The sequence below is a fragment of the Wyeomyia smithii genome, chromosome 1 (genome assembly GCF_029784165.1).
Source record: "Wyeomyia smithii strain HCP4-BCI-WySm-NY-G18 chromosome 1, ASM2978416v1, whole genome shotgun sequence".
Classification (NCBI taxonomy): domain Eukaryota; kingdom Metazoa; phylum Arthropoda; class Insecta; order Diptera; family Culicidae; genus Wyeomyia; species Wyeomyia smithii.
The window spans coordinates 23,699,447-23,725,152 of NC_073694.1; the positions used below are offsets into that span (position 1 = coordinate 23,699,447).

At 37.0% G+C, this 25,706-nt stretch overlaps 1 protein-coding gene across 3 annotated transcripts in view; it reads left to right on the forward strand.

Annotated features, from left to right (window-relative positions):
• Positions 1 to 25,706, forward strand: part of LOC129717898 (uncharacterized) — a 309,945-nt gene that overhangs the window by 172,075 nt on the left and 112,164 nt on the right. The window lies entirely within an intron of this gene.

The window sequence follows — 25,706 nt, forward strand, 5'->3', positions numbered from 1 at the left end:
GTCTTGTTGAGTGTAACATTCGCTCATAATAGAAGTTTTCCAAACACCCCCAAAATCTGAAGTTATGGTCAAAATACGGTTTTTTGGACCTCCGCGCATATTAATATTTTTTCACTCATTCATTTATTACCCGATTTTCAATAGTCAGGCAGTTTTAGGAAGAGGACAAATGAAGCTTACAAAATGTATACAGGTTTCTTCTAATATCAATAAAACATGTTAAGTTATTTGAGTTTATATGTAAATTTTTTGACTTTTTCACGCAGTTTTTCAATTTAATTTTAAATTTGCGTCTATTTTTGTAAGAAACATATCACAAATACACTATAATTTTGCAAGTATATTCAATTCCGAATCAAACGAAAGTAGTTTTGTGGTAATCGGTTGATATTTGGTTAAGTTATATATTTTTTAAGAAAACCAGAATTTTTGGTTCCGATCGCACAATTATTTCACGGTGCTACAAATGATGAAAAAACGCGAGAACTTTTAATGTGACTTAGTGTGGGTTGTAGCTTTATTCAAGTGTTACTTGCGCGTTTACTTGAAGTTTTTCAAATACTCTGAAAATTATAAGTTATATTCGAAACCCTGTTTTTTACCTTAGCTCACATTTTAATGTTTAATACAGTAATTTTTAAAAAGTTTACCTGTATGTGATGAATAGTTTTTAAATAAATAAGATGGTTTATGTTATTTTCAAATTTTTCCAAATTTATTGCAATTTTTCACACATTTTTTTAATGATGGTGCTTTAATTGCTGTAAAATTTGGAAAGTTCTTTTTAGTACCAAACGAAAACAATAGGTGTTGTTAATGAAAACCTGTTAAGGTTTGGCTGAGAAATGATTTGATGAAACCTAAGTATATGGTGGAAAACATCAAGTCATATCTCAGCCAAATTATAACAGATTTTCATAAACAAAACTTACTGTTTTCGTTTGACACTAAATGTACTTTTCAAATTCTATTATATAAAACTATTCATCACATATAGATAAAATTTGAAAAAAAAATCATCTTATTTTGTTTATTATAAATCATCTTATTTAATTTAAAACTATTCATCACATATAGGTCAACTCTTTAGACATATTTATATGTTTCTATTTTTCGCCTGATGATATGATTTCTATTTTTCGCCTTTCCAAAACAAACATACTCATAATTTTTGGGGTATTTGAAAAACTCCAAGTAAACACGCAAGTAACATTTGACTGAAGCTACAACCTACACTAAGTCACATTAAAAGTTCTTGCATTTTTTCATCATTTGTAGCTCCGTGAAATAATTGTGCGATAGAAGCCAAAAATTCTGGTTTTCTTAAAAAATATATAACTTAGCCAAATATCAACCGATTTTCACAAAACTACTCTTAATTGATTTGGAATGGAATATACTTTCAAAATTACAGTATATTCGTGGTATGTTTCTCACAAAAATAGATGGCAAATTTGAAATTAAATTGAAAAATTGCGTGAAAAAGTCCAAAAATTAGATTTAAACTCAAATAACTTAACATGTTTTATTGATATAAGTAAAAACCTGTATATATTTTGAAAGCTTCATTTATCCTCTTTCTAAAACTGCCTAAATATTGAAAATCGTTTGATAAATGACTGAGTGAAAAAATATTAAATGCGCTGAGGTCCAAAAAACCGTATTTTGACCATAACTTCAGATTTTGAGGGTGACCTACAACCTACACTAGGTCACTTCAGAAGTTCTAAATCGCTGAAGCACCGTGCTATGAGTCATAACAAAAAACTTAAAATACAAAATACAGCAAGAGATAGAGATAGAGATAGAGATAGAGATAGAGATAGAGATAGAGATAGAGATAGAGATAGAGATAGAGATAGAGATAGAGATAGAGATAGGGATGGAGAGAAAAAAAAGAAAGAAGGAGAAAAGGAGAGAAAGATGAAGACAAAGAAAAAGCAATAAAAATACACAAAGAGGAGAAAAAGACGAAGACACAGAGAGAGAGAATGAAAGAGAAAGAGAGAAAGAATGAAAGAGAAAAAGAGAGAGAATGAAAGAGAAAAAAAGAGGCATAACAAAATCTAAGAACGTCACTTTTAATTTGCCAATTAAAATATTGCAAAACAAAAAAACGTAAAAAAAACAGTGACGTACCATTTTCACATTAACAACTAATTGAAAGTATATGGAAATGAGAGAGTATATATCATTACTTGTATGAAATCAAAGGTGGCAAATTTTAAAAGGCTTAGATCTCACGCTACTGGACAATAAACTAACAAACAAACAAAACAATAACAAACCTTGTTAAAGGTAAAAGCTAACATAAACCAAAACTATCAATATTATGCAAATTGAAGAAAACTGATAGCGCGAAATAAATGGAAGAAAAAAGGGGTCAAAGTGAGGTTACAAAACCAATGAATGTTTCAGAGAAAGCGATGAATAAATAAATCAAAATTCAGGACATAAATTCGGGAGTTAATTACATGGTAATGCCAGATTCAAAAATAAGTGAAAACAAAATTTCTTAATAAAATGTTAACTGTTAAAGTTTTTAATTAAGACCCGGTGGCGAGATCAGCAACGCCGACACGCCGAGCAGCCGAGATGAACAGATTAGACTGTAACCGGAAACTTTTCGCTCTTCCGAGCTTTGCTATGATTCATTAAATTTTGTGGCTGTTTCCGGTACTCCATCCGGTTCTTTGCAGTTTGTAGGATTCAAATATGCACAGCAGTGCAGACACAGTGGTGGAAAAATTGAGAGGGGGAAGGTGTAACAGAACATCACACTAGAAACCGGCCGAGTGTGGGAGCAGAGCAAAAGTTTTGTTCTGAAAATAGAACATGATTCTAGCAGATGGTGTGAGGTTTTGGTAACCAAATCAAATCAGGAAATGAATTGAAAGTTTCAATGTGGAAGATTAGGTCTTTTGTTACTTTCGAAGAAAAACGAAATTGAATGCAAGTATCGATAAGGATTTGATCTACTATGAAGAAAAAGCAATTAAATGCTGTAGCTTAAGGTAAGACCGAAAAAAGTCTTATCGTCTTTTGATAATCCATTGAATCTAAAGCAAATTTTCCTCGCAAAGCGAGCCACCCTACAAGCGTCTCAGATGTAGTACTTCTTGAACCAGGAACAACCATTCCCAGCAGATTACATCCGTATGAGCATCACCCGGTTGAGTAATCCATCCATATGACGTTCATCATCATCATCGTCGTCGTCGTCGCCATCGCCATTGCCATCATAGTCATCTTGAGCCATGGCTTAGTATTCGTTCCGTTGTCTGTCTCTCTCTCTCTCTGCCCCACACACTTCCAAATGGACGTCGTCGAAGGACCCAGGGTAAGCTCGATGATGCGGTGATAACGATCCCCGCATGACGGCATGCATTCGCAATGTCGTGCGGTGAGCTTGGGCCCAAGTGAGTACCGATGATGGTGGCCGGAACTCTGACGGAATGGAACGAAGAAAGGACCCGGTACTAATACCGGATAATTTTCAATCCGTCCATGCGTAATGACGAAAGTGGTTCCAAGAGCTGCAACATTGGAGTTGGAGATTGAGAAACAGGTGTTATACTCGAAGACAAAGGGTGACGGAAAGTTGAACCTTCTTTAAGTGCTATCTAGATCCTTTCGAAGCTTCAATTAATTTAATTCACAGCTTCATTCGGTTTTATGGCGGAAACTTTTTGCTAAAACAGGGCTCAAACGAAGTGGGGACGGAACATTTCCAATAAACATATCACTTCCGGCTTCATTTTTCCCGCCATTACGGAGTTTAATCTCCATTTCAATATTCATAACCAGAGTGCGGAAAAACGACGCAATTCGAGCTATTCAATAGCAAACACAATGCGACCCTCCTACTGTCGTCGTCGTCATCGTCGTCGTTGTCTCCGAAGCAGCAAAAGAAACTACAGCCTGTTTCCGTTTCCCTCCTCCTTCGCAGAAGGAGGGACAAACAACACCGAGTAGAGAAGGAAAACAATTTTCCATCACTCACCTGCTTGACGGTGATTCGATATTCATGTGATCGTTTCGGTAAATGCAAATTTGCTCCACTTCTCATAGCGTGGAGTAAAGAAACGTGCTTTTGCCCGGAACTGAGTGAAAGTTTACTTTCAGAACGGGGAAGAAAGAATGACTACCTTCCCCACCCCCACAGGTTTTCAACTTGTTCTCACGTTATTTACTTGAGTTATGAAACTGTCACTTAGAACAACCCTATCGGCAACGCTCGCAATGGTGGAAAGATCGTTAAAGTCAAATCCAGCCGGGCTTGCGTCAGAGACTTTCCCTCTTGTCATGTGGCAGTCAGAAAGAGCGGACGACGGGAGACGCAAACTGAACACAAATATAATATATATTACATAAATTATAGCGTTTCTATAGCAAGCAGAAGCCGGAAATGTCGGTTTCGTGTAGCCGTGCATTGCATTGCAGCAGCAGCAGCGACGGCAAGGTTTTGTACTCATACCTGAAGGCACTGGCGAGATTCCTCCAGAGTGGCTGCCTGCCCGCCAGTGGCACCACCCACACGATTTCGTCCTGCAGGTAACAGAAGCTGTGGTCGAACTCGAGAGCCCGCTTGCTGTTTGGGTAAAGGTTGCCGAAGAAGAGCTGCGCTGAGCTGTTCTGCAATTAAAAAAAAAATTGTTTCAAAAATTTCTAAACCAGTAACCAATATTTATATCAAAAATGTCAAGGTAAAAAAAAAAACTACTCACCCGAAACAGACCGATAGCGATCTTGCCGCTACGGTTAACCCCGCTATAATACTGCTCGTGAATGCGAAAGTTCATGAACCGTGCAACATCGAGCAGCAGTTTGTGCTCCATTCCGATCCAGTCGCTGCGGTTGGGGTCCGTCACAAAGGGTGGCCAGATGGCTAGCAGGGCTCGTACCTCGCAGCCACCCAGATTGTCGGGAACCTTGTGGAAAAAATGCGGCTCATCCGGTGCAATAAGCACCGATTCCGACGGGTGAAAATCGGTTGGATGGTTTGCCAGTGCAAGTCGGAGAAATTCATCCTCGGAATGGGTTGGTCCGGGAGGAGGCAGTTTTTCCCGGTGGGAACGCAACTCGAAGGTGCTCAGTGGGACGGTACTTTTCTGCAGGGGAAGCGAAAAGTTTTGCTTCTGGCTGCCGCCAGCGAAGAAAACTTGGTTCGAAACGAAGCGGAAACAGTCAGTCTCTTGCCGTTTCTTGGAACGAGCGGAAATTGACTGTATTTTTTCTTCTGCGACTGAATCAGATTCATCAGTTCTGGATGAAAACTGAAACTCGTAGACTGTTTTCAGCTGATTTAAGTACTCGACTTGGAAAGAATTTTCACCGACTGAACAGCGATCAATTTGGTCGTAGTTGAAAAAGTTGGCCGCGCAGCTCGAGAATCTAGCGTACGGAAACCAGGTGTAAATTGGACACTGTCGCGAGGAGTTCCCTTCCGGGCAGTAAATCAAAATCGTATTGTGAATGTATCGCTTCCAAAGTGTTTCAAACACCGACACTATGCTATAACTCTGCATCAAACAACCCTTCCAGTTGTCTAGGAAAACCAAAACGAAGAAAGCTCTGGAACGATACTCGGTGTAATTGGCTAAGAAGTGTAACTGCGCTTCGAGAGAGTCGACCGTCTCGAACACCAGCACGTAGTGCGTAACGATGTTAAACAAATGCCGAAGTTCCTCCTTTGTTGGTAGAATAACCACCGGACCCGTCAAACTTCCCACTAGTATGCTTCTTCGGGACATCGCCATCCGATAGAAATGGTCATCCAGGAGAGGATTGTGTAGCACGTAAAGAACCTGGTCACGCTGAATATTACGCTCGTAGACATATTCCAGACAACGCAGGGCCAATGGTAAACCACGGCCGCCATTAGTAGCCAGCAACAAGTAAAATACGACCGAAAATGCTCGAATAAACCGAACCGCCATCGTTTCGTTCTGAACACTGAAAGGTTGCTAGCTCTCGAGCGAATAGCTTTTCCCTGGCTTGTTTACAATGATGAGTTGGGATTTAATCCTTTCGTGGTCCTTTCAGTGCACAAATGAAGAGCGCAGAAAGGCGAGAAACGGTCTGCGAACGGGCAGACTGACTGCTGCTAGCCAACGTTTGATGGGCAGCTCAAATATTGAATCCTTAAGGGGGGACCCTACTCTAGAAGGTCGAAAAATCATAAATTTTCATATTTTTTTGGCTGTCTAGAGTAAAGTGAAGTGTGAAGTGTTTGGCTATTTTGGCTATTGATTAAGGTATATTTGAAGATGTATTTTCCATGTCGTGAATGTAAATATAGTGAGTATTACACTGTTGGCAGCTGGGAACGTGGATGCTCTCTCTAAATCAGTACCTAACTGGTGGTAAGTTTTTCTCAGCTTCTAGTAGACCGATCGGGCTGAAATTTTTTTTTCAGTATATAGAAACATATTATCTATCTTGTTACGTAGCCGTTTTTGAAATTCCAAAAATTGCCAAAATGGCGGCCATTTTAGTAAAAAAATTGTTTTTTTTTTCATGAAAAATCACTATTTAAAAAATCATAAAACATTGAAAAACTCAGATATCAAAAAACGGCTACGTAACAAGTTAGATAATCCATTTTTACATGTTAAAAAAAAAATTCAGCAAAATCGGTTCAGTAGATGCTGAGAAAAATTTACCACCAGTTGAAAAAACATGGTTTCGGGAGGAACGCTGCTTACAGCGTAATCCTCACTATATTTGTATCCAGAGCGTGCAAAATATATCTTCAAATATACCTTAATCAATAGCCACAATATCCGAACACATCACTCTACTCTAAGCATCCGAAAAAAAAATACAAAAATTTATTATTTTTCGACTTTCCAGAGTAGGGTCCCCCCTTAATCAAGTGTCATTGGAACTGTTTGCCGATATGTTTTGATTGCTAGTTGAATCTCAGATAACGGGCGATTCTATGTAGAAACTAATGGATTTGTGTGATCTCTCGTGTTAAGTTTAGAACTTAGAAAATTTATTCGACAGGTCGTGGCACATTTTAGATTTTACAATCATCATTATCATTATTTTTTTCTGTCATTTTTGTTTTTATTTGTACATTTTAATATGATTTGATGATTTGGACAGTAATATTGATTTTTATTTTGACCACATTTTGTTTTGGATTTGACATTATTTGAAAGCTTAAGTCATTTATTATTTGGACATTATTTTATCATCATCGCGATATCACTCTAACATTATTGTTGCGTTTATGACATATTTTATCATTCGTTCAATATTATTTTAATGTTGTTTTGATAATACTCTGATTATTCTAAATATTCTGGTAAGATTTTAACTCAGAATATTGGATATCAGGCTCTATTATTTTAGATTCACGACACTGAATTTTTAACTTCCGAGTTAAAAACTTTTAATTGGGCTCTAAAATGTCTTTTTTTATTTGTGACATGCTTTTTATTTATCCGTGCTTGTGTGTAAATGTTACTAGCCTTCTTTTCCACGCTTGCTGTTACTGTACTGTACTACTTTACCGACACTTTTGTTTTCTGCCAAGTATCACCAACTAGAGTTCCCTGGAGAGGCTTCAACCATGAAAATTTGAATTATAGAAAAGACGTATTTGATTACTCCGAAATCGCAAATAGACGTGACACGTTTATTAACTATATAGGAGAGCCGGGTAAAAGACATAACCTTGCATTTTGTACTGTTGACACTCACAATTGTCGTCACGCCAGATCAGTGCAATGTTGATGTCTTTTTGAAGGTCAGAGCAGTCATCCGAAAATTGAATTATTCCTCTATCTCTTGACACAAAAAAAAATATTTTTTTTTTATTTTTAGTATAGTAAACTTTTCAAATTTTTTGGCAATTTGCAATTATGCGGGTCATTCATACGAACAATTGTTCCGAAGACACTATTAAGCTAGGATTAAGGTGAAAGGCGCTATGGAATAAGTTCCACTCTTTGCCTCATTGGACCACTGCGCTGCGGTCCAAGAATACTGCCTTGAGGAATGCCAGACGTGATGAAGAATAAACTGGAGCGAGCTGAGTTGACGCAACCCAGGGGTTTGATGGAAGATCCAGTTGAATAATCGTCTTCTCCGTGGGATGAAATTGTTAATGTTAATGTTAGGTAACCCTCTAGTGCCCAATGCCGTCATTTGGCGGGCTTCAGTCAAATCTCTTAAAAGCTCCAATAAATCACTTTTAAAGTGTTTATAATGATTCATAGTGATTTTGCCGAAGCTCGTCGAGAAATTAACTTGGTCACTAGAGGGTTAATGTCATTAAACTACGATTTTACTTGATCATATTTACACGCAATATACTGAAGCATTATGCGATTCGGAACCCACGTCGAACAGTAAAACGAATGCCGTGTGGATGAATTCTTCATGTTCGGCAGGAACATTTGAGGGATTGTAACCATTCGTCTCGTCGTCCAATTGATCATCAAGTGCAACTGGGCAATTATTGATCCTGAGCAGGGTTGCCACATTTATATCTGTATTTTTCTTTGAAAATATCTGTATATCTGTATCTCGGGTTGAAAAATCTGTATCGAGCAAACTCAGAATGTTGGATGGAAAAGTTTTTACTTGCTGATTATATTAAAACAAATTCATTTTTCTCTACGTGATGTTTATACAGGTTTTTGTTAAATTTATTTTTGAAAGTTTTCGTTAATTTCATATTAGCATCTCCTCCTTGGTCTGCAACGTAGCTTTCAGCTTTTAAAATTGGGATCATTAGCATAGGGGCCATGCAATTTCTGGTTTCAACTGTATGTTAAATGTATGCGTTCTAAACAAGCAGAGGAGTTTGGATTTATTGGAAAATTCTCACAAATGATCTCAACAGCTCAGACCAAGTTAAGTCATTTGTTTCAATGAATCTTCCGGTCAAAAATTTGTTTTCAAGTGTGCGAAATTCGTCAGACAGGCCTTCCAGCATAATCAATAACCATAAAACGTGCCTAACAATTATCATCCGTTTATGCTTATTGATTATACGGGTTGTCAGTCAGTTACTGTTACGAATTCGGAGAATTGTCGCATCGAATCATTTAAATTTTCCAATTTCTCGAACGATTCAAGATTTCCTAAAGCTGCCATTTTTGCAACAGGATCGTTGAAATCGCACCAATTTGCAATTAGTTTTACGAGCTTTGCATAGAAATCCTAACAAATATTTCGAAACGTTAATTTTCGCGCTTCGTTCAAGTCACATTCCACTTCTTCTGCATCGATACCAACATAATCCTAATGTTGTTTTTTTACAAAACTTTGAAAATCGTATAGTAAAATTCTACCTTGAAATTGATTTCAGTTCGTCGGTATAACAAAAAAAAATCTGTAAAATCTGTATTTTAGGCAATATTCTCTAATTCTGTAATACAGATTCTGTATTGCTTTTTCAGTTAAAAAATCTGTAAAATACAGAAAAATCTGTATTTGTGGCATCCCTGATCATGAGCCTCGTACGTTCTGATAATACACTGTTTGATTTTTTTCTTAACAGTCGCCTTAAGGCCATAATTAGATTCATGGTGAAGTCGTTGACAAACTGTTTTCATTCTTTAACTGTTTAGTAATATAATGTGAAATTTAACAGATTTCTTCATAAACATGCAATAAAAGTCTTGTAGTTTCCGTCTACAAACAAATTTCGGATCACCGCTAGTAAAATAACAATATACCAGCGAAAATTTCAACTTATGTCCCTTGGCTACTTTACGGCCTAGCAGGATGCCTACTACTCCATGCAACTCTGCATTTTTTTCACAAATTTATTGAATTGCTCCTAAACGTCCAAGCATGGAGCCAATTGGGAAAGTTTTTGTTTGGAAAACTTTTCTTCCTCAAGAGTGCCACTTTAATTTGTTTTCACGAGTTTTGGGCAACAAAATTGTCTCTTTTTTAACTACTTTTTGTTTTATATACATTTTTTGTCAGTGTTGATCTCAAATTCTATTTTTTGAATATTTTTGAATGAAAGTTCAGACAATTCCCTACAAGTCATTCAGAATAAATTCAGTGTGTAGTATTAAATTCAAAAGGATATCAAAAACAATGTAGGATTAAATTTTTTCAATATTTTTTAATTAAAACTCAAACAGTTCCCTACAAGTCATTTCCTTACAGCTTTTCTTTATTTCTTGGCATATTTTAAATATAAAAATAATAAAAATAACTTAAGCTCTTTTCAAATGTTAGTACAGATTAATTTAAAAAAAAATGCAAAGTTGGTTGTAAGGCCTACACGCCTACAAAGTTTCGTTGGATTCAGTCAAGTTGGGACCAGGCTTTTTCCGCTCTCTTGATTTTTTCTCAAATTTCCTTCTCTACCTGCCAAACCCCTTGGAGAACAAGACTTTCTCTCACACAGAGTGAGTAATCATCCACACTTAGGCGTAGAATATTTCAGTCGCAGAGTTCCTTTTCACTCTTAATCATCGCGTGTTAGGGGTAAACATTTGTTTGCTCTCTCAGTTTTGAAGGGAGTAGTTTTCGTTAGCTTCTCCTGTACTAGAAGTGAAGTTGGCCAAATATCAAAACATGTAGGTTCACATTGAGGCCACATCCTAACCGTTTTCGAATTTAATATTATAGGAAGATTTACAACTCACTATGGGTGCGTATTCTGCAGAAATTTCGATTTTATACTGTTTTTGTCGCACCCCAGAGCGATGAGAACGGTAACGCAATGCTCAGTTGATCGCCGAGCAATTTATGTCACTTTTCTTGCGTGCGCGGATGAGCAATTTACAAGAGTTTCACTGGGTTTTTGCTCTGTCAAATTAGGAGCGTTTTTTCGTCAGAGAAACTACTACTCTGCGCTCCCTCTACAGCAGATGGTGTGATGCACATTGAATGTAAGCTCACAGTAAAAGGGAAGAAAACTGTTTTCTCTTTAAGATGAAGATAAGCAAAACAAAGCCTGGTGGGGACGAAATCCCTCGTTTATTTTTTGATGGTAAATTAATTGTGCAGGTAAATGTAACGTAACTCCTAACCCATAAGAGTCCTAACCTATAAGAGTTCCCTAGTCTGCGAACAATGAACGAGAACAGAAGATGTTACTTCGACTCAGAATTTTTTTCTCTCATCCGGACGGGCCTCGAACCCACAATCTCCGATGTCTCCGGCAAACGCGAATGTATTTACAAAAACATCATACTAGGCGCACCTCCCCTTACTTTAAAGTTATCAATATTTTTTTTAAAGCTGAGAAAAAATAATATATACTCTACGCCTAAATGTGGATAATTACTCACTCTGTGTTGATAATACATTCTAGTAGCCCACAGATGACATTTTTGTTAAAATTATTTATCAATGCAAGCATTGATGCAGCAACGCACAGTAGAAACTTGAATGTTCAAAATTGTTTTCATCATTTTTTTTTCATCAGAACAACACATGCCTGCGTCATGAAAATCACGTTGGAGAAAAATTAGGATCTAAGTCCGGTTCATAATGGGTTAAGAATTTTTTTCATTTTTCAGATTTCAGTGTGACGGTTTTGTGACACTTTTAGGATAATACTTCGATAATATTTGGTTTTCACATACAGTCGAATTCCTCTATAATGACACTTTTCATAGTGACAAATCTCGCTATAGCGACTTTCTCAACAGTCCCTTCTGTTTTATACTAAAATTCTTCGTTTTATTGCGACATTTCGCTATCACGTCCTTCCTCTATAACGGCATACAAAAACTAATACTTGTCATTCTTTATTGCGACAATAGTACAGTCGAATAACGACATTGCTGTCTCTATAACGACATTGCTGAATCTATAACGACATTCTCAACGGTACCTTTTGTTCTACATATGCAAACATTCTTCGTATTATTGCGACATTTCGCTATAAGGACAGTCCCTTGCGATATCGATATAAAGGTATTCGACTGTAATTCTAACGACGTTTTAGTATTATTACAACACATCTCCCAGAAGGTCTCGCTGGCTCAACAATCCAGTCATCGTGGGTTCGAGTCACGGCTCGAGAGAGATTGTTAGTGTCAGTAGGATCGTAGCGCTAGCCCCGCAATTGTCCTGTACACTAACCAGTCGGCTGCGAAGTCTGTGTATAAATAAACAGAAGGTCATGTTCCGAACATTATCCTAACTTCATTTTTACATTTATACTACATTATTTTTAATTTTTCATGTATATATTTAATATAATTTTGATATTCGAGAGCGTCACGGAAATTGTCTAATTAGGTGAGCGATTTTATGATGCTAACTTTTGCACTATTGTCCTTTATGCAATCCAACCGAAGTTCCTCAAGGCAGCCACTTAGGTACATTTTTGTTTACGCTATTTTTCAATGATGTAGCTTCAACATTGCGTTCGGGTTGCAAACTCATTTACGCCGATGACTTGAAATTACATTTAACGATTCGTTCAATTGAAGACTTCTATTTGTGTAAAAAAAATTAGTGCATTATTTTGATAAAAAAATTCAATAGCTAAACAAGTATAAATGAGAAAAATAAAATTTTATCAGTAAAATTGTATGTTTTATTTCAGTAAACAACATTGTAGAACATCGGGGGGATCGCAGCAAGCCAAGAGCGCGAAAAGACATAAATTTTTGACGTGGTTTTAATTCCACTAGAAAAATTCGAAAATTATGTTCCTTGTGGTACATTTTCTAAATTACCAGTAGTGCAATGGTGTTTTATTGCTACGTGCTTGAGGTGTTGTCATTAAAGTGATTCAGGAATAGAAAAAATGCCATCCCAGATCGCTCCGGCATAATGGCCTTCAAACCTTCAGCCGAATAGTAGAAACAGGCATTCGTGGTAGCATCAGAGCCCCACTAGCGGTTGGTAGTATTTCTGGATCGGAGTCGTTCAAGGTGCGGGCGGGCGGGCGTTTAAGGTAAAAACTTTTTTGGTTTCGATTTCAGTGGTAGTTTGGGTCCGGCAAGGCCGAACGTCGACAAAAACGTAATCCTGAATGGTGAGATCGTTCTATGTGATCGTTCACAAGCGAGGGTTGACTCATGTCAGTGCACGTGAAGTGTCAGAGGGGAGCCATTAATTTTGCTCAAGAAACAGGAGATATAGACAAACTATATGGAACTCAAATTCATTTCCTAATTCATATTCCTTTCAGAAAGCGAGTAATGGCGCTATAACCATAAGATAAAATGAGCTAATATGCTAGAACTGGAGTTAATACTCCAGTTCCAACCGTAACAGTTGAAGCGAGTAAAGGCGCTATATCCTTGGTTTCAAAACCCGAACATGAGGGGGAAATACCTATGTTCCATCCCAGAAAATTGGTCAACAAAGGAGTGTACTTTCTTAGCTTTGTCACTCCCAAAGAATTATATTATATTACTTATCGGTTGGTACGGATTGTCCCCGTTCTTAGATTATATTGTATCATATAATAATAAGTTTTGTTAGGTAGAAAATTTTGTTGACTAAAATTCTTCTGAAAAAACTAAAGCGGGTACTCTTGAAGAAATAACAGAAAGGTGTATGCAAAGCCACTTCCGAAAGGTGGACGTAGAACTCTCATTTACAAAAATATTTCCGACAAGACAATTGGTGTGGTTGATCGAGGTGTGCTAGGAGCGGGACACAATAGTGGAGGGGGGAAATTACCTTCAGTTTAATTGGCCAAAATGCTTTGCTTGAGTCATCGGAGATTGCGGGTTTAAGTCCCGTCTGGATAAGAAAAAATCACAAATCTAAGTCACACCTGCTGTCCTTGTTCATTTTCGCATTCTCGTGAAATTACATACATTGCCCACTTTACTTAACTTAAAATGTGGACCTAAGACAAAAAATGAAATTCGTAAAAGTCGTAAAGTAATCGGATATAATGTCGAGTGATCACTGTGCTATCCCGACAGTGGGGATTAAGGCATACTGGCAACACAGTGGAGAGCTGTTCTCACACTGTCATTTGCACCTACTGCTAATGCTGCAGCTACCGCACAAATACAGGTTTTTACTTGACTTTTTATTTTTAATACCGCTGATACCTATTTAGAACCGTCCAAGTGGCCATCCACTAGAAAAATGAAAACTAGCCTCATTGGCATTTAAAATTAGACATATTTTTCCGTTTTTTCCTTTCCAGATTTATTTTTTACAGAGACGTAGCTCTATGTCAAAAAAGCTTTTCTTGCAAAAACATTTTAAAACGACTTCTTAGCGACCTATTTTTGAGAGTGTTTGTTCAGAAGAGTTTGCCTATTTTCTATTTTGAGAAAAATTCAGCCGCTCTATTAAAAACCACTTTTTGATTTTCAAAATGATTTTTTTCAGTGTAGGCTGTCAAGTTCAATGTTTTAAAAACCTTTTTTGGTTGGAAGTTGCAGCCACAAAATTTCTTTGAATTCTGACGGAGTGCCCTCAGTCGAGTGTTCGTGAAAGTCTTTATTTTTTTTGTGATAAATTATTTGTGAAGGTAAATGTAACTAAAACAGCTGAGAATGGGCCAAAAATATTATTACGCCGAAATCACCCTCCTCTATCCTACGAAGTTATTCGAGTATGCGCAAAATGAATGAACACAGAAAGGTGTTAATAAGACTTAGAAATTTATTCCCTAATTTAAACGGGACTCAAATCCGCAACGCGTTCGTTGGAGGAACGCCAACAACTGAACGTGTCGAAAAAAATATTTTCATCATTTTTTTTGGTCAGATCCAGAAAAGCTTGCATCATGATAATCACGTTGGGGCAAAATCTGATTCTAGGTCCGGTCGTAATGGTATAAGAATTTTCTCTAGAAAAGACGTTCGTCCGTCATTTTTCAGATCCCAATGTGATGTTATGTTGTCACTAGAAAATCCTTTGACATAATTTGGTATGAGTTAACTATTATTTTAATGACGTTTCAATATTATGTTAACACTGTTAATAATCAATTTGGCAACAGTTTCATATTTACTTTAACATTTCCATTAATGAATTATTTTTATATGTAGATAATTAATATTATTTTGATATCATTTCAACTGTAGACATTTTTTGCCATAATTTTACATTTATCTTGACAATTATTTATTAGAATTAAATTTCAATTATTAAGAGCGTCACTGAATTGGTCCACTTTCAAATAGGTACTTATAACTATACTATTGACAAATGTTGAGCCAATTAGAGCTGAAACAAGGCATTCTAGCACAGCCGATGCTGAAGTATACAAACGATTCGACTTTATCACCGATTTGTTGTTGTTTTACTCGCATTAGTCCACTAAGACACGTCTACCGAAAGTTAAACTTTCAGTAGTCACTTATAACTACTCTAGCTTGCAGAAATTCAGTCTCCATTGTACAACTGATTACTGTAGCAATAGAACGGTTGACTTTTACTATAAACTGGCTTGACTCGCAGCCAGCAGAGCAGCAACTGATTTAAGCGCAGTAAGGGTAAGCAGGCGACTAATTCGATCGCAAAATCCTACAGTAGACGGACCAACCGGCGGACCGCAGCACTGCACAGCATTGCTGAACGTGTCCGGACATGTTAGTAACTTTGTCCGGATCTGTCACCTCGCGTTAGTTCTTGCCATTTGACCAATGCCAACAACTGTGAGTGTGCCGGTAGCGTGTGTGTATGATCGTTATTGTTTGCTTGCTTACAATGCGTGCGGAGCGGAGAAAAACAAGAGAACTAGAAACATCCCGTTTCATCGGTAAATGGCAATCCAAAATGATGTTAAATCAAATAAACTTGTCACTATTGTGAGTAATACCAAGGAATTTTTAAATACCCCAAATCAAAACACTGGTCAACACAGGTGCACTCCAAAAGGTTGAACCGGAAAAAATGAAAGATTATAGCTATTCAACCGTTCCTATGAATTTTGGTGTCCCTAGCCTCAAAAGCCAGGCATAGTCCAATTCGAGATAACATCGGATTTTCTATATGCCATTTATGGGGAACGGACTCCTCCAAAATATTCGTTTTATTTAAATTTTATTGTACAAGTTCGAATACCATTGGAATTAAACATTATCTATTCGTAACAAATGTGAAGCCAGGAAATGGTCTGCTTGGTAGAGCGAAACGTTCTCAAACCGATAACAAAAGTCTCGCCATAGCTTTATTGGTAATGCTGAAATCCCCTTTGGCATCCGCCGGGTAACATTTTCATTTTTTGAATGAGTTGGACAAAAAAATCATCCATGGAAATCCGAATATTGCTTCAAATCAACGCTAAATATCATCATCATCAACGATGTACCAAAATGAACATTTATTCGAAAGAATTAGAGTCACTTCCAAGGCGCAAACGTGCTCCATTCTCCGTAGCTTCCGTAGTTCCGAGAAGTGTGCCGGTCTGTTGTTGTTGTTTTTACAGGGGCAGCCAACCGCACGGAAACTATGCCAACGCACCCCCTGGGGCTGTGATTACAGGTTTTAATTACACAGGAACAGTTGTGCAGTTTCGTGTTTTTGCATTGCTTCCGCCGGTCGACGGCTGGTTTCGTTTTTATTTTATTTTTCTGTGTTTTCCATTAATTCGAAACGCGCCATGTAGCCACACATCAGTTCTCCTCCGCCGGGAATCATGGTAACTAATTGGGAAGAATAATTTTCTGCGAAAGTGAAAATATTAAATCCAATTTGCTGTCGGTTGAGCATAAGCATGAATTGCGAACCTGTGTCGTGGTGTTTATCAGCTAGCCAACCGGTTCGAAATCTGGTCCTTACCAGGACTCTGAACAGGAGAGAGAGAGAGAGAGAGGTTGTTTTTTAATTCCGCGTCATATCGGGCTTATGTCATTTGGCATGTTCGTGTTCGTGGGTGCTGCTGCTGGGATGACGATTGGGCGTATTTCCGGTTTGGAATGGATTTTTCACTGATGAGAGCTATTTTTACCTTTGCTACCGCGGTTTTCAATTCGAGTCGAAATTGGTTTTTCTGTTGCTGTGGCATTCCATGGAAGGTGCGGTGACTGACAGAAACGTGATACCGAGCTAATCCGTTGCCGATTGGAACCGAAAGGATTCGGCCGTTGATTGATGCAGTTTCAATTTGTGATCACTCCCGGTGCCACTGATTACTGCACCGACACCGAAATACATAATCTGCAAACAGTTTTATGACACACACACACACTTTCAAAAGCAAACCCGAGCACGAGCACAGTTTTCCAATCCGGATTTAATTTCTCGTAAAGCACAGCTCAAAGTGACTGTGACTTCCCGCTTTCCTGTACGTTCGCTAATGAAATTCAGCCTGACATCCGGAATTAATTCCCGAGCGAGCTGAACGCCACTCATAATTGCCCAGGTCGCTTTCTGCAGCATGCATCACAAGATTAGCTGCTGCTTGCCGTCTTCTGCTATCACGACTCACGTAAGTCTGAGCTTCGTCCTTGGGTGGCTAAATGATAATGAGTTCTCACTTCGAAACGAGGGGTTTTATCACGCAAAAAGACGATTTCCGCCTAATCGAACCCGGTCGGATGCTGATGGTAATTGTTTCACCACTTCAGATTGAAAATTTCTCTCCCATCTTTTGCGTTTTAGGTGAAAACTAATCTTTCGGGGCAATTTTCACTCCTAAAAGCCATTGGAAAGGAAATAAATTTACAATAATGGCTTCGAAACTAATCCAATTTAGACTCGCAGAGTAAGAAGCGAGCATTTATTTCGGACGCCTTTTCTGCTTCTAGGCGGAAGTGCACAGCTCACAGATGACGGAATCCGGTAAAGGTGCAGACAATAATTTCATTCTATTCCCGAGCTTGGCGCTCGACGCTTACTGCTGGACGGACCGGACGGAAGGAAGGAAGCGAGAACTGAACCGTTTGCCTATTGCTCGGTGTTTGGCTTCTGCATTGTCGTCATCATCCACTGTTCCGCCGCCATCTTTGGCAAGAAGTAATATAATTTACTAACAGCTTTCCGGCACCTCGGTAGAGCAAGTCAACAATAACAACAACAACAGAAACTGTGTAGTTGGTCCCAGGGGAGGAAATTTACGGGCAAACTTGGTCCCGTTCGATCGGTCGGGGGTTTTCCCTCTTGCTTTTCCTTTATATCCGAGGATGCAGCCGAGCCAGGAAATCCGCACTGGAATGGCTTCTGCCCATCCTCGGATCGGTCGGTTGCATCCGAAGTGCAGCGAACCGCAAAAGCGAGAATAGCCAGCAAACTTCGGACTAGAATAGAAATATTAATTAAATTGCATTTTATTACATTAGCTAGGAAGAATGCGGCGGACTGCCACGGAATGGAAGCCGTGATGATGTTGGACCCGGAAGGAGTTTCCATCGTAGCCAAGAAGGTTATGTTCGAGGCTTTTGTTATTAGTTTGAGGACGTTTTGCTCTCCATGGAAGCGACTTTCTGCCGCTAGTCCTGTGGGCTTTTACATTCTTTCCCCGATCGGATAATGTCTCAATTTAGTGGAATTTGGCTTCCCAGTTTGGGGATTCTTTTTGTAGAAAGCGTTATGCAGTGCATGCCTCTACATTGAAGTTACATAAAAATCGATATTTTTGTGATGTTCGTTTCCCAGAAAGTGCTAAAAAAATGCGACAAAACCCGATATTATCTCGAAATAAATTAATGTTCTAGCTCTTGCAGCCGGAGAAATGGTTTCCTACATTCTTTTGTTCCTTTAAGAATTCAGTGAGAAATGTGTTTAAATGCGAGCTGAAGTGAAATCATATCTGTGACTGTGACTGATGATTTTTTCTTACAGAACAACAAGCATAAAAAAATCCTATATTGTTATAGAAAAAATAAAAATATAATTTAATAACCAATAAGGATTGAACCGAATAGTCGGCACAATGTTAACCAAAAACATGTAAAAAAATATCACCAGAGCCATCGTACATGACTCGAAGGTTAACTAGAAATCATAAAAAAGACGAAAAAAACTATGAAAAAAAACTCTAGAAAGTTACTACACAGCGAAAAAATAGAACAGAGTTCAGCTCTTGTTTCTTGATAGAAGATTTTATAAATTCAACCGGTTTAAAAACTTTTTACAATCTATCCCTACTAATTTTTCTATCTGTACGGAGTAAACCTGCAAATAATTCTGGGTAGAAATTGGGGGGAAATTGGGAAAAAACTAAATGAATCGAGTACTAAACAAATTATTAATGATTTATTAAAAAAAATTAGATAAAGTAAGAGAGCAATATTTTTAATTCACAAAACAGAAACCGAAGAGTTGAAAATCAGAAAAGTATAGGAATCGAAAAAACTCGGAAACTTTAATCCGAAACTTAACTGATCGTCATTTGATCGAAAACTAAATTTTTCAAAAATGTTGAAACAGTGTAGCAATTTAAAAAAAATGATGAAATAATATTTAAATGACGGGAAATAATGCCAAAATAATGAGAAGCAAAAAATGGCAGAACAGGATGTCAATTGAAGAACCCAAGTTATGTCTAAATAATGTCGAAATGATTTTGCATAATTGTAAACATAAAGAAGTAATTAAATAATAACAAAAAAAAGTTGTCAAGAAATGCAGAAGTTTATCCAAACATTTAAAAAATATATTATATTAAATGATGTCAAAATATAGATGACTTATATCTCCTAAACTCGGGCAAGGAGCACAGGCCTTCTCCCAGATTTTGTTGCTACATTTTATCCCCGCAGACAGATAGGTAATTTATGTCCATGAGGTATATATAGGCGAGGAAGAAGAAGGTAGTTGTCTGTATTAGTAGCGAAAAATAGGCAAAAATCTCTTGCTTTTGGGTTGTGACATAAAATCCCCAAAAACAAGCAAATGCCATTTAAAATTGTATTCCGCATTGTTTATTGGCACAGGAAGGCTTTTTCAGCCAAAAACTCTCATAACTTGAGAAAAAATCTCGAAAAAAAAAATTACCGAAAAAGGACCCTTACAACTATTTGCCTTGCCTGTTTACAGTCCATTGAGTCTTTGCAACCTTCCGTTGCATAATCTGACATAGTTTATTTTCCCAACATTCCTTTGTCGGTACAAATGGTTGATATTAGACACCTCGTTTCCCCTGGGAAACAACGCGATCCACATGGCATCTATTAACTAGGCAACAAACAAAAGAGTTCTCTTTTAAACTTCAATGTTATTGATCAATGGTTAAAACTTTATTACAAATTCATCACTATCAAAATATTCGCAAAATATCATCCGGATTTTGTCAAAATATTTTCACAATTTTATCGAAAGTTTTTAAATAAATATTCGAGTAATGTAAAAAGTTGTAAAAATGTTGTAGAATAATTTGAGAATAATATCAAAATATTGAATAACACATTGAATATAATTGAAACAATATAAAAATATTGTTGAGGGGAAGTTGGGAATCTCAACAATATATACGTTATCGAAATTCAGTCATAGAGGAGGTCGAAACAGTGCTATAATAAAATAGAAATAGTTTGAAATTAACGTCAGAATGATGTTCAGTAAACATCGGCACAACTCTCGGAACTATGGAGAATAGAGTACGTTTGCGTCGTTGATTTGTCAAAATAAAAAATCATTTATCGAAATAATTATCAAAAGAACAGTAGAAAAATAAAACATCAAAAATACTTTATTCAATAGAAAGAATACAGTAAAAAAAAATGTATAACCATAAAAAAATAGAGCAGGAAAATAAACAGTAAAGAATACAACAAAAAAACTAAAAGAAACACTAAAAATACTGCAAATGTAGCGCAAAAAATACAACTTTAGGAATACTGAATGAAACATCTAACAGAAATCTTACAACAGGAAGCTGTTTTCGTCTATCTAAGTTCAAATTTGGATTATTTCTTGGTCTTTATTCGCTATTTCATGCTCAATACAGTATGATTTTCTATGACTATCCTTGCCTGTCAACTAATTTTTCGTATTTTCTCGCTAAATAGATTTTTTTGAACTTTTTGACTTTCAGAATGTTGTCCATTGAATGGAGTTCAATTGAGGATCTTCATTTTATGGCTATTTTTATCCTAAGAAACTATTTTCTGCAATCCTCAGATCAATTTGGGAAAAATATGGCTTTTCTGATCTCTACACGCGCTTTTCCCATTTTTAGCATAATTTGGAACTTTTTTGCCTCTTTTTACCGTTAGAAAGTTTTTCATATTTTAACATAATATTTAATTTCTGAACTCTAAATGCATAGGTAATTTCAATTCAATTGTGGGACCCATGTTGTAAGAAGTTTTATGAAATACGAATGTACGAAACGAAATTCTCATTTCGTGTTAGCAACTGGACCGATGGAGCACTCAGCCACGTCAAAAAACATCACGTTGTATCGTGTTGCAGCTTGGAAGGAAGATAATCAAATTTCACTCGTGTCGAATAGAAACATATAACAAAAGTGCGTGCTCACTCTCAACTGCGTAACAGTATATCACGCTATTGCGTGTTGCATCTTGCAGGTGCGACTGGGGGATAGCAGTTCGAAAATGTTGAATTATAAACCTCCTTCCTTAAATATTGAATATTCTTCCTTGCTCTAACTGCAAATGTATGCCACCTAGGGCATTTCAATTGGTTTCATTTGTTTTCTAGAAATTTCAATTTTAATGTTTTATGTTTGGTGAAGAATCTGCCACAACACAAAACTCAATCCATCAAATATATTGCATTAAAATTGAAATTTCTTGGAAACTACAGCAGATAGAGAGTTGGTGTCAAGGAACAAACAATTTTCGTCACTACGTTTTTTTTTTGTGAGAAAACATCAAAATACGTTTGAAAAACACTAATTTTGAATATTCTTGCCTCCAAAATGTTATTTTTTTTTAAATTTATTAAGACATGCGAAAGATGCATTTAGTAGGAAATTTTCTCAGCTTTCAAATGAAACCAACAGAATTATTTTAAGTGGCATACATATGAAGTGAGAGCCACTTAAATAAGGAATATTCAAGAAACATAAAAGTTGAATATCTCTGAGTAGATTGACGTTAGGGCATATGCGTAGAAGAGTTTTGCTCATCAAATGTGGCCCTCTATCAGCCCCTGACATATTTCCAACAAGAAACCAATCACCCTATATAACTGAACAGTTTGATGAATAATAACTTTAGTAGTCGTTAACCATTCGTTCGTGTCTTGAATACCTCCTTCAACTTTTTTTTATAGTCTCTAGATGTTAACTAGTCGTAGCTCAATTTGGGATATCTTTTTATGGCTTATCTAAGTGTTTTTCGTAGAACAAAATTTTGTTTTTTTCCAACCTTTAGAAACGTTTTTCACCGTAATGAGCTCAAATTGACATTTTCTGCTGGAATTTTTTTTAATCCCTGGAAGTAAGTTTTTCATTATTGTGTGCGCTTCTAGGTTCTCACTAATTTGTTCTAATAGAAATGCCACTATATTTTGAAAAGTAACTAGCTGTAAATCAGTATTGCCTATCGCTAGCTACAACTTTGTCTCATCTTTCAGTGCAGTGATTGAATACTGTTACGCTATAACACGAATCAAGCCATTTTGTTGACGCTCTCATATGGAGCAGAACTGCTGATCAGTCAGGCCATGTGCAATCGAACAGAACAAGTAATAATCGAACGACGCAATATCAGAGGAGTATTTAGCGTTTATATGTAGATTTTAACGAATTTGGTAATATGAAGCCGAGCGTTGTCATACAATAGAATCACTTTTTCGTACCTTTGCTCGTATTATGGCCGTTTTTTGCACAATACTCGGCTTAACCGCACCAGTTCAAGTCAGTACCGTTCCCCAGTGATGGTTTCGTTCGGTTTCAACAGCTTACAATAAATAACACCGACCTGGCTCCACCAAATACACAGCATAACCTTGACCATGATCAGGTTGTTTTCATGGCTTTCTTTATTTGGGTTACTGTAATGAATTCATTTTTCATCTCCCTTCTGATGAAGAAAGACTTGCCTTTCTTGACGTTGTTTACAGGTGTAAAAACGAAGCTTAACATCCCTTGGCTTTGGGTTATAAGAGACCCAGGTTCTTTAGTTACTGATCATTCCAAAAGCATACAATCGCTTGGAAATGGAAAAGGATAACTCCTATTACCGAAGCAAGCTGTTGCTGCGTTTAACATGGACCCTCATTGAGCTTCCGATTCAGCATTACCGTCTTCAAAGCAACGGAACCAATAACAGTACACGTTGTTTCATTCAGAGCAGCATTACTGTGAAATTTACTTAGGTACTCACGATGCGCTTCAGTCGCCATTTTCTTTGAATGAAATATGAAAACTTACACTTCCCGCTAGTGACGATTGTCTGACACAAAATTACACATTTTCACAAAGCTAAAAGTATATGACGCCACAATAAAGTCACTAACGTGCTAAAGTGTTTTTTTTATCATGTTGTCTCAGCTTGGTACATCAATCGAACCTATCGGAAAATTCCAGAAAGAAATGAAAGAAAGAAAATCGTTTCAAAATCGTCTAATCAATAAAAAATCGAATATCAGAATTTATAACACTGGTTGATGAAAAATAAAAAATGCGATCCTACAGCTCAGACTGGGAAAATGAAAGTTTATAGCTATTAAACTACACCTGTGAATTTCGGTGCTCTTTGCTATTTCAAAAGCGCGACAAAAGTTTCCACCTACTTCAACACGAACGTTAACCGTGTGCCCCCTTTTACTGTTGAATAAATGGAGACGCCTAGCAACCATTGCACAGTGGGAAATTTGGATTTGGAGCTCGATTAGTAAAATTTTAAAGAACACATTTTTCCACAAAACTGTGCAGTATGATGAAACGCACATTTTTCTGTAATCACGAATTAGGGTGACCAAATGTTCGCTGAAATTCAGCATCTTACTTCCTTATTTTTGCAGATAGAGTTGAACGATGTTTTACAATATTGTAGTCTCGTTAATTTTGCGCAACTTTGAAGAAGAAATTTTTTTTCTATCTTTCAAAATAACCGTTTTAGAGTAATTTTACTAAATCGCATGAAGAAAACTACAGGTGCGGTCCTAAAGCTTAAACTGGGAAAAATGAAAGATTATAGCTATTTAACCTTTTCTGTGAATTTTGGTGCCTGTAACCATTTCAAAATTGCGTCAAAAGCTCCCACCCACCCCAACGCCAACGTTAACAGTGCGCCTCCATTTACTGTTGAATCGGTGGAGACGCTAAGTTAAATATTCGATTATAACACAGTGCCTCAAAAATTGACTTTTTCATGTATTTTCACGCAAAAACAAATTCCCCCGAGTTTGAACACATTTCACCTTAAGGGGCAACAGTGGCGCTATTTTGAATTTTTGAGAAATCGGAAATTTTCGTTCAGTTTTTATCCGATTTGAGATCTGTTTTTTTTTAAGATGGGTAAGAAAATGCTAATATGTGGACAATCTCTTAGAATTTTGATATTTGGCTTTAAAACAAAATGGCGTCGAAAAATCGTCGTCACTGTTGCCCCTTAAGGTGAAATGTGTTCGAACTCGGTGGAATTTGTTTTTGCTTTAAAATACATTAAAAAATCATACATGGAAGCCCAGGCAAAAAAATGTTGCACTGTGTAACCATTGATAAACATCAGGACGCTTGCAAACCGTAGTCCTTATCTCAAATTGTCGAAACTATATAATTTAACTGAGAAAAGGCTTTCAGCAACAACTGCAAAATACTATTTTAAATTAGTGAGAATACTTCCGAAAGCTTAACTGGAGAACAATTCAAGAAGCCATCTTAACAATTTGAAACTGCACATCCAAATCTATAGTAAACACTATCCACCAGAAGTTTGGACTCGCTTCACTGGATATTGCAACATCCAATGTGACTATTACAGCATCCCGTAAAAATTTAGCGTCACCCAAAGTTGACTTACTTGTAAAAGTTGTGGTCTTTAGCAAACTTGTTCAAGAGGTCAAAAATTTGTGGTCGACTAACAGTGTACGTATAGTTTCGAATAATTTGAACTCAATTTTTCTCGTTAATCCGATCATTTAAGAAGCTGCCGTCTTCAGCAAAGTTGTTTAGAGTGTTTAGGTCTTTTATTTAGCGCGCAGTTTTTTTTACGAAATTCCGCCACCACGCGTCGCTTAAGTACATTTATGAACGAGTATTTTGAACAACATTTACCTTGCGAATCTAGCTACTTAGAAAGTGGCGGTCTTCATGAAAGTTGTTCAGGAGGCCAATAAGGGCTTCTGGTCTGCCAACAGCTTAGTTCAAAATTCTGCCACAACGTAGTTCATCAAGATTTCAGCATTTTCTGCTAACTGCTGTCACAAGTATCAATTTCCATAGACGCAATTCTCATCAAATCTTACTCCGGCAATAACCTCAAGTGCATGACTATATGCGCTAACCAAATTATAATTTTACACGTTCCAGCTGCATAGCGTGATTGCTTACGCACGCACTGGGCGACGTTAGAACATTCACCAATATCCACCAACCGTCATTGCGATCTTTTTTTTTCGATTCGGCTTTGACCGATTTGACCGATTGTTTTGGTATCCGTAGTCCTAAAGGCTGCGTGTATCAGTCTTTAATAGTATGCATACTCAGGCTTCTCCCAAGTTTAAAAATTAACAAAATATGTTCGATGTTCAACTAACAAGGAGAGGAATCGCGTATTTATGAGCGCCTAAACATGCCGAATAGCCCTTACAATTAATGGAGCATTTTATAATCATAAAAGTACTTTATACTTTATCTCGTGAAATTAACGGCTTAGAAAGTTGTGGTCTTCAGTATAGTTAAACAGAAGGACTTTTGGTTTATGAACAGT